Source organism: Lissotriton vulgaris, chromosome 7, assembly GCF_964263255.1.
Source record: "Lissotriton vulgaris chromosome 7, aLisVul1.2, whole genome shotgun sequence".
NCBI lineage: Eukaryota > Metazoa > Chordata > Amphibia > Caudata > Salamandridae > Lissotriton > Lissotriton vulgaris.
In genome coordinates, this window is record NC_141695.1 from 620,945,112 (window position 1) to 620,955,531 (window position 10,420).

The window sequence follows — 10,420 nt, forward strand, 5'->3', positions numbered from 1 at the left end:
AGCTTTACAAATTGATGCAGCAGCTACTTTTTATTATTTTTTTTAAGATACGATTGTTGTGACCACTTATGGCGGTTACCGTATTTTCCAGTGATTTTACTGTTTAGAGCCGTGTTCTCTGGATTCAAGGCCGCAAAGATACCCTGCTTGCGGGTCCGGACTCCAAGTTTGTTCCACTCAGGCCTCAGTTTTGATCTACGCAAGTCCAACACTGCTGGGCAGATTCATACCACATGAACCAGAGATTCCTCTGATTGTCCACAGCCCCTACATACCACTTTGTCGCCTGAGGTACGCCGCCAGGTAGGAATGTGTTTTTAAAAATGCCACTCACCCAGCCTAAGCACCAAAAATCTCTCAGTCAGACAAACTGGAGCACACTTGAGTTCGCTTCTTGGTGCTTACTTTAAAGACTTCTATACTTGGGTTGAGAGCTTGCAGTTCATTTGCTGATAATTTCAGCAGGCATTCATTAAAAACAAGCACTGGCGTTGCCAATAGGTCTCGCAGTAGGAAAGTTGGAGCTATTGGTTTTGCAAATGACAAAGCCCTTTATGTTTTTAAAATGAAAACAAAAATAAAAGGCATTGTTATTTGCAATTGTAATAGCTCCAACTTTCCTACTACGAGACCTATTGGCATTTGGCAATGCAATAGGGCTCGCATTAGTAAAGTTTGAGGGATTAGTATTGTAAATGACAAATTTATTATTTATGTTTTTGTTTTGAAATTTTTGAAATGAATAACTTTGTCATTTACAATGCTAATAGTGTTAACTTGTGGAAATGTGACACCTATAGCATTTGTTATGCAATATGTGTTGTCTTTACATGACTTAGATGTATTAATATTAAAATTAGCAATGTTTTTTTTTTCAATATTTATTAGTTAAATTAAAGATATTGTAATATATAATGGCAATAGCTTGAACTTTTGCAAATAATTTTGTGGAAGATTATGTTTATTTTTTTTATAGTGATGAAAATCCAAGAACAGAAGTGAAAGATTACATTTTTTGGGTGACATTTTTAATACATTTTGAAAAATTGAGAGAACATATTTGAATCAGTTGTTGAATTGTTGCACATATTGATGCTTTGTTGGCTCAGAAAGATGTTGTGGGTGTGCTGAGTGATGCTGTGGCGTTCAGTGATGCTCTGGTAGCGCATATTGATGTTGTGGTGCCCCTGAGTGATGCTGTAGTGGTGCTGAGTGGTGCTGTGTTGGTGCTGGGAGGTGCTGTGGTGGAAGTGTGCACTACCAGCTGGTGGTGTGTGTGACTGGTGAAAGCGTGCACTGATGGCTGGTGGTGTGTGTGTGCCAAGTGAAAGCGTGCACTGACGTCTAGTGGTGTGTCCCTGGTGGAAGTGTGCACTGACAGCTGGTGGTGTTTGTGCCTGGCGAAAGCGTGCACTGATGGCTGGTGGTGTGTGTGTGGCTGGTGAAAGCGTGCACTGATGTCTGGTGGTGTGTGGCTGGTGAAAGCATGCACTGATGGCTGGTGGTGGTGTGTGTGCCTGGTGAAAGCGTGCACCAACGGCTGGTGGTGTGTGCCTGGTGGAAGCACGCACTGACGGCTTGTGGTGTTTGTGCCCAGTGAAAGTGTGCACTGACAGCTGGTGGTGTTTGTGCCCAGTGCCCAGTGAAAGCATGCACTGATGACTGATGGTGTCTGTGCCTGGTGAAACTGTGCACTGACGGTGTGGTTGTGCGTGTGGTTGTGCGTGTGGTTGTATGTGTGGTTGTATGTTGTATGGCGGGCGTGAAACTTAAAGTACGGCCGGCCGGTCGTAAAAAAATAATTAGGGGAGGAGAAGCCCTTTGATGTGGTGTCACGGCCTGGCAGCAGTGAAAAAATGCAATTAGGAGAGGGAAAAGTGGTGAGGAGAGGGGTGTTGAGAGGGGAGAGTGGTGTTGAGAGGGGAGAGTGGTGAGAGGGGAGGAGAGAGTCAGGCCTGGAGAGAGTGAGGAGAGGGGTGAGTGAGGAGAGGGGAGAGAGGCGAGAGAGAGGTGAGTGAGGAGAGAGAGAGGGATTGGAGAGGGAGTGTAGTGGTGAGTGTTGAGAGGGTAGAGTGTTGAGTGGTGAGAGGGGAGATGAGGTGAGGAGAGGGGAGAGAGGAGTGAGTGAGGAGAGAGTGGGATTTGTGAGAGGGAGAGGAGAGGGGTGGGTGAGGAGAGGGGAGAGAGGAGTGAGTGGGGAGAGAGTAGGATTTGAGAGAGGGAGGGGAGCGTGGTGAGAGGGGAGGGGAGAAAGGGGAGAGAGTGAGGGGTGAGTGAGAAGAGAGGGAGGAGGGGAGGTTGAGGTTGAGGAGAGAGGGAAGATGGGAGGGGAGAGGGGCTCACTTGCAACAGAAGAGCTACCTTACTCACTGGCACCAGAAATGGAACATAATTTACATACAGCAGAAATTGCATATATGATCACATGCACAATAAATGGCGTCAACAAGAAACATACAAATTAATGCTAAATGTATGCATTAAGGTGCTGAAAAGATTAATAAATTGGCTTGTTATGTCGCTACCAAAATAGTGAGACACCATTGTTTCACTACAAAAAGATATAGGTGACACTACCGTTTTCTTTACTCTCGAGTGAAGAAGAAAATGAAAAAGTCGATATTACAATTTGCCATCACCAATTTGCCTACTGTTCCTGTGTGATCAATAGTGCTCTAAGCATGCTACATTGCCACCATGCCAAGATGAACTGCACCCAAGAACTAAAGTGAACACAAAAAAAAAACGGAAAAGACAAAGGAACCACCTACTTGACACACAACTATCGTCATATGCCTGGTGCAATACAAACAACCAAAACAAAAAAAAGAGAAGCCAGCCAAACGTACAAAATGTCGTCTGTAAAGTATGCAGCCACTGGAGAAGCATGCTTGTGGGGACTGGGAGGAAGGGTGACGAGACGCAGGCCCTGCAGTGAATAATTAGGGGAGGAGAGATGCCGGCCTGAGGCAGAGCGCACGCTGGGGGAAGGAGCCTTTTTTTGGTGCAGCATCACCTGAACTGCAAGTATTTCAGAGTTAGTTTGTGAATCCTGGTTTAATGATAGCTAAAGAAAAACTCCTTTTATGTTCCGAGGAACCCCCTTTCCACTTAAGTCACCTGGTTTCTAATGAATCCGAAAGGTGTGATTTGACCTACAGTATCACCGTGACCCTCCATTCTTCAAGCACAGCCAAGTGGCAGTAAACCAGAGATTTAAATAATAAAACATAAATAAAACACTGCCGCGGCTCAGGTCATGCAAGGGAGGCAATTACTCTTCAACCTTTGAGGTTTCCTCGTGCAAAACGTTCCCGGAAACAGCCACCCCTATTGTTTCTTTTAGGCGCTAAGCACTCACCGCATTACAGCACATCAAGAGTTAATTGAAAGATGCTTGTAAGTGTTTTTATTTTAATTAGAGAGGCCAGCGCCGCCTTCTGTGTGCTGTCCATCTGCTTCGCATCAGTCTGTTAGCTCAGCTGGAAGGGGTGACCCGCGAGCGTTTGTAATCCCCAAAGTTTTCAAAGGCTAATTATGCCGAGGTCACACGTATGCATCCCACGGCAGGCGAGAGGAGAGTTTTAATTTCTAGATGTGACCGTGCAAGTATTGGGTTCACTGTGTGGACGTGCGATTGTCTTCCGGTTGTTTTGCGGCTCGCCATCCAATGCCTCTGGCTTTAATTGTCTCAGGAGTCCCAGCCTTTCTGGGCTCCTTTTGTAGGATGTATTCCGGTGACTCCAAACATCAGAAGATGGCGAGCGTTTTGAAAAAGGCGAGGGCGCTAAGAGCTAACAACACAAAATACATTGTGTCAAAAATCGCATAAATCATAGTGCCAAGTACGACTGAGCAGACGTTATTGGGTATTGAGCGTGATTAGCAACTGTGACCAGTTGTTAAATAATGTGCTGTTCTCAGTTGTTATATACGAGTCACGGAAGGGGAGAGGGAGGGGGTGGGCAACTCGAGCGAGGCTGTGCAATCCTGCAGCGTCCTTTTCATGGCCTCAAGCAACGGGATGACGGAAGGTGGGAAACGTGAGGTTGAGCGAAATCAGCAAAAAATAAACAAGAAAATACGAGAAGGGAGGGGGGAGGAGAGAGTGCGATGCGAGAAGCCGGATGGGGGCGGGAGAGCCTGGAGGGGGAGCGTGAATGCGCGAGGGGAGGCAGGCGGATTGGGAGGGAAGCCTGATGGGGGCGGGAGAGCCTGGTGGGTGGGCGTGAATGCGAGAGAGGGGAGGTGCTGGTGTGGGAGGGGGGAGATGCTGGTGTGGGAGGAGTGCTGCTAGGGGAGGAGAAGCCGGATGGCGCGAATGCGAGAGAGGGGAGGTGCTGGTGTGGGAGGGGGGAGTTGCTGGCGTGGGAGGAGTGCTGCTAGGGGAGGACTGGGCTGGGCTTGGATGCGATGCGCGTGCATGTACACGGGCACTGCATGAAAACCGCGGGGCTGAAAGCCCTTTGGTTTGAAGATGTTTTCGCCACATGAATTCTCGCTACGCTCGATGCGCTTGCGCGCATCGATAGGTCGCGAGACCTAAAAATGGGGGTCTACGCGTTTCGAACACGCTCTGCCGGTAACGCAGCAACAGAGAGAGCCAGAGAGAGAAATGCAGAAGCAGCTGCAACGTGTCAAAAGGTTGTGATCGAATTTAGCCGAGGGATTAAAGTTTTCCCGCAAGATGCACTGCGCCCGGCGGCGTTAAAGTTGGAGACGTCGCAGGAAATCCTTTCACAATGAAAGATACGCATAGAGAGTAACAGTTATCCACATCACGGCATTGAAGTGACCAATGTTTTCAAAGCTTACATCTCTGTAGAAATTTCGACTTTTGGCGAGAGATAAATTGTGTCTATTGGTCCTGATGAGAACACCGGAAACATCCAGGTTCGAAACGCGTAGACCCCCATTTTTCACCAAACAATTGTGTGCTAAAATAAGGATGGTCGTGTTGTGCACTTGGAAATAATTTTTTTATACAATTGTGAATATTTCATGAGGAAACACGTTGCACAACCAATTAGAATATTAACTATTGATTCGTTTGGTTTTACCACATGGAACCACCAGCCTGAGATTAAACCCAGGACCCAAGGGGCAGACATATTTTTCTGTGTAGGTTGTTAGTGGGTGAATGAGGACTGTGGTATGAATGATTGAGTTTGACTGAGAGTGAATTGAATTGGTGACTGTGTTGGAAAAGTATTCTTTTCCCTTCTTTTTTCCGCATTTTTGTCGTGGTTATGTTTGAGAAGATAAATATTGTGTTGTATACGTAGTACTATTGTGTCTTTTATAAATGACAAATAAAAAAGAACAGGTGTTAGTGAAATAAAAGCTATTGAGTAGCGCACGGTTGCATTGATTCATTGATCTTGCGTCGGATAACTAAGAATTAGAAATGGTTCTCAGTATTGGCAGGTGTTTTGTTTTCATTGTATACCGTAACAGCCTGTGCTATGTAACAAGGAAAAGCACGTGTGGCGGGGGTCTTTTTTGCAAAGGTCACTTTTCAGATAATGACACCTTGCTGCATACGTGCACATCGACATAATGCTCTTATCATTTCTGCTAGTATAGTTTCATAAACATGCACTCCCTTACAATATTATACCACACTATAATACATTTTGAACAGGAAAAGACAGCACATTGCTGTCAAATGAGCCCATACTCAAGCCAGTCACACGTAAAGATAAGTTTAAGTGTTGCACAGTGAAAAGTTAAAGTACGTTATCTGAGCGTCGCATACGTTTAAATTGCTATGCAAACCTTGAAGTATTTTAACAGCTATGAAAACGGCATAGACTTGTTACGGTTGCAACATTAGCAAATATACAGCAATCACAGTGCAAAGGTTCTGTTATCACTTGGGCCTCAGTCTCAGTGTCACTGAAGCCAGCACTTTGAAGCATTTTTCACATTTACAGTGCTGGCATTTTCCACCACCTTTACACAGTCCATAGGAACCCATGTTATGGGATTTTGGGCCTAAAATGTGTTGAACTGTTATTTTGTATGGGGAAAACTAATTATAATGTAAGCAAAGAAAAGTCTTACTTACCTTGTTTTGTGAGATCCTTAGATGTGGTATCTAGGCATACCACCCCAGTACTCAAAGTAATCCAAAAGTAACTGAAAAGTATTCTAAAAGTAATTACTGTGTAATCCAAACAGTTTTTTTTAAGGCGATGCCAACCTATAACAATTGCAAATCCATCCACAATTAAATTTCTGTGTAAAGGTTTACCATTGAAAGCATATTTATTTTACCTACCTGTACCAAGTCCTGCTTGGTTCTAGAAATAAAATGCAAGTATACCTTTTTTATACCTACTCAATTGCTCTGGATTCTGTCTCTCAGTGTGTGCTATCAAACTCGATTGAGTGACTACAATAAATGCTTTATACACTCTCTGGCTAGGCCTAACTGCTCGCCCACACTACCACAAAGAGAGCTGCTAGTACTTACCTAATTTAGCCTCTGCTACACCTTTGGGGAATCCCATGGCTCTGTGCACATTATACCTTACTTTGGTGTAGTATATGCAGGGCCAGCTTCCTACATACTGGGTATATGGAGACGGTAGTACTTTGATACAGCAGGAGTGCTTTTTCACAGGCCAGTCGGAGTGCAGTGCTTTGGTCCCTGTAATTGAGGAGGCCTGCAATTATAGGGCAGGGGGAGCGTCCTCGGGGGGCTGCGGGCTCAGGGATCTGTGCGCCCACTCCATGACGAAGGTGGAGGTGAACGGCTCCCGGACCAAAAAGTTCGGTGTGTAGGGACTCAACAAACAGGGGAACCCATGTTTGTCGTTTCCCCAATGTCCGTTATCCGTATGTTATTGCGTCACAATCTGGCCTCCAAGTCTTCATTCTTGATAGCAACTGCTTTGAGGAGGCACTCTGTTTTCTCCAGGTGGTGTACCATGGTGTTCGAAGTGTCCTTGACCCCGGACAATCACTCCTCTATCACATCCAGGCACTGTCTGAGCTGCTCCAGGTATTCCCCCATACGATCAAGATGAGAGACCAGGGAGTCAGGCAGGTATCCATGGTGCCAAAACCTGCCTGCAACTCCACCAGAATCGCCGCAGCGCCCTCCAGAGAGTCCAGGGGGCACGTAGGATTGCTGGGCTCTTCAGTGTCGGATGATGTCCCTGGGCGGTCCATGGTTTTGGAGGCTTCAAATGTTTGTCTCCTTTGTTTAGGGTCATAGCAATCCATATCTAGGCTGCAGTAATACACACGGTAGGGGGGTCCAGGAAGCATAGGCTGCCGTGGGAGAGGCAGTCAATGTTGGCCAAGCAACAGTCAGAGAAAGGGTAAGAGAAAGGGATTCATCCGGTGCAGAATGAAAGGACCATTACTCTATGGACCAGCAAGAGCAAGATGGGGGATGTTGCGTAGTGTGGGAGGCCAATGCAGAAAGCAGTTGGTCAGCATAGAGGTGTCCAAGATGGGCGGTCAAATAGGGGAAGCGTGAAGGGCCTCCAGCAGGCAGCCCACACCACCAGCACCGCTCAGGCATCGAGATGAGGGTAGGTAACTCACAACTATCCCTAGGTTGCTCTACAGGCACAGTGCGGGCCTTGGAGACTCAGAGAAAGACTCCGGCCAGGCGCAGGCAATGGCAAGAGCAGCAATCAGCCTCACTGCCCCATGCGTGCACCCTCGCCAACAGGGGGGGCTGGAGAGTCTAACATCCCTGCTGCGCGGGGTGTTATAAGTTGGGGATGCGCCAACAGGATCCCCACCCAGCGTTTGGAGAGCGAAAGGCCACCGGGGGAGGGAAAGCCTGTAACCACTCACTGTGGGGCCCCGTCCAAGCCAGGTATTGACAGCCACCACTTGTGCCAAAGAGAAGGGAGGGGAGAGCCGCACGGCACCGGTCTGCAGGCCGCAGATCCGGCTGCAGCTGCCCTGTAGGAGTCAAAGTGAGGCAGGCCCAACCGCTCGCTTGAAGCATCAGGAAATGACGGACTCCGCACTCCTCGACTGGGCCTCTCCACGTCCCCCAGGCATGGCCATCAGGGAGCCGCAGTATAGAGCATGGCCCATCTGGACTGCAGCAGCGAGATTCAGCTGGACCCCAAACAGGACACAGGCGACCCTCTGGCAGTCTGTCGTGGTGAGGGGGGAGAGCAGGGCCCAGCAGGGAATCCACCACCCCTCAGGCTCACCCATGGCTATGGTCACTGCAGAGCCTACGAGGCAAGCCGAACCCTTTACCTCTCCCCAAGCAATGGCGGCGAGATCAGGCCAGGCAGTTCACAGTGATCCAGCTCAGGAAGCTACCGCAGTGTCCGGGGGGGTCGAAGAGGTTCCTTCTGTGCCCCTGTGTGCGGATAGGAGCAGATGTGGACTGCTTATCCGTCAGGATATGGGCATCGGCTCCAGATCTTCAGAGTAACATGGTTATGCTGGTCGGCGGCTTAGCAAAACCCCCCCAACAAAACAACATATTAATAACATCAATATAACATTTACAAAATCATGTCACATTTCCCACCCACAGTTAAAATATAAATAAAACTTGTGATTTTGTAGCTTTAGATTTCTGGCCAAATCCACATAATAACAATTAGTAATCTGCCCAAAATTAAATAAAACTAATTACAAAATGCCTCCAAAAAAAAATGTAAAAATATTTAAAAAATGCACTGGAAATCCCTTGAATCACTCCACCGTCAGTAGCTCCCTTAACAAAACCTGAAAAAAGATTTTAAAAGAGAACCACTTCAGGAAGCACGAAAAATAAGGCAATCGATATTGAAAAATTGGTTCATAATAAACCAAAACAGATTTCCTTTAAAAAATGAAAAACAGAACCTTCAACTTCCCATTGACAGCTCAGAAACACAAACCTGTAACAGAAAAATGCACTCTGCCGTACAAAACAGTACATTCACAAATAAATTCACACTTTTCCCAACACATATGTTAAACATAACATAACCATACATTAACATTTCATAGAACATTTTTTGATAAAATGGCACAATACAAAATAGTATCAAAAACGCAATAAATACAAAAAAATCTCTTTAATAACAACACACCCAACTTTTACACAATTATTCTATATCCCCCCTATCCTAGAAACCCATAAAACCACTAAAAAGTGACTTACCTGCTTTGAAGCACCCAACTGTGACGTGTAAGTCACCATGGGGTGACCCAGTATCCCTCAGAACCTGGGCAATACAATTAAATATCAACAATGGTTCTGTCGGGTATGCTACCTGATTACTTCAATGTATGCATTAATTCATTTCAATTCAACCGGTCCTATGGTTACTTAAGACTGTGCTCCAAACCAGGAGCTTGCTCACAATGCAAATCCAATACCACACAGGTTCAGGGTAACAAACTTTTTTTAATCTATGAATTAATTTTTCATTCATAAATGACCCTGTTTACACATGATTTATTTACTTACAATTTACAAAATACGGCGCAATATAAAATTACGTGAATATAATGTGGCATCAAGTGAAATTAGTGACATTCAAACTTGCTTATGTACAAGTGAGTGAAAGGGAGGAAGAAGTAGGGGGGGAAAAGCCTTGTTTGGTCAGTTACAGTTTGTGATGGTAATTATCCCAGTAATCCAGTCAATTGGGTTATCATAAGAACTGGGTATTCTCTACTGATCCAATATTTTCAGTATCGTCGTTGTTTCGACCCTGTGGGACGCCTTAGTTGGGGGTCTAGGGCTGGTCTTCTTCAGGACATGGGACAGTGATATAGCGCCATTGGGTCTCCTTGCGATAGACCCCAAGTTATTTGTTGTGGAATTTATTCCTGGCGTAGAAGAAATATACATCGATTAGATGAAAAAAGGGGTTCCCGCCATAATCTCTAATGGGGGTCCTCCTAGGGCTTGAAGTAATTTATGGTGCTCCTTAGGGCCAAAGTCGCCGTGTTAATCGGGCGATCCATTCCGAACATACATTCTTCAACCAGGACCGAGATCCGTTAAATCCGCTCGCTCCTGCAGCATTCAGGCCCAGCTGTGACTTCCTTCTCCTAAACACAACCCAAAATAAGACCATAAGAGTGCAAAATATAGCTAGCTGTAAGGAAAAATGGCCGCCTGATTAAAGTAAAAAATAGACTATCTCTCCATAGGAATCAAAGGAAAAAATAGTACAAATGTCCAGAAAATGTAAAAATAAATGTTAGACATTTTGTAAAATATTTTACATGTAAAACAATGTTGTAACAAATATTACAAACACTGTAAAGTACATATTAAATAATAGTGTGACATATATACAATTATTTAATATATATATTAATAATAATGTTAAACAACACAAAGGGGCCGATTCCGATCCTGCTTGGAAGCACTCCTGGCGGCATCCATCAGGAGCGAGTCCAAGTCATATATGCGATTTCCGGGTGAATC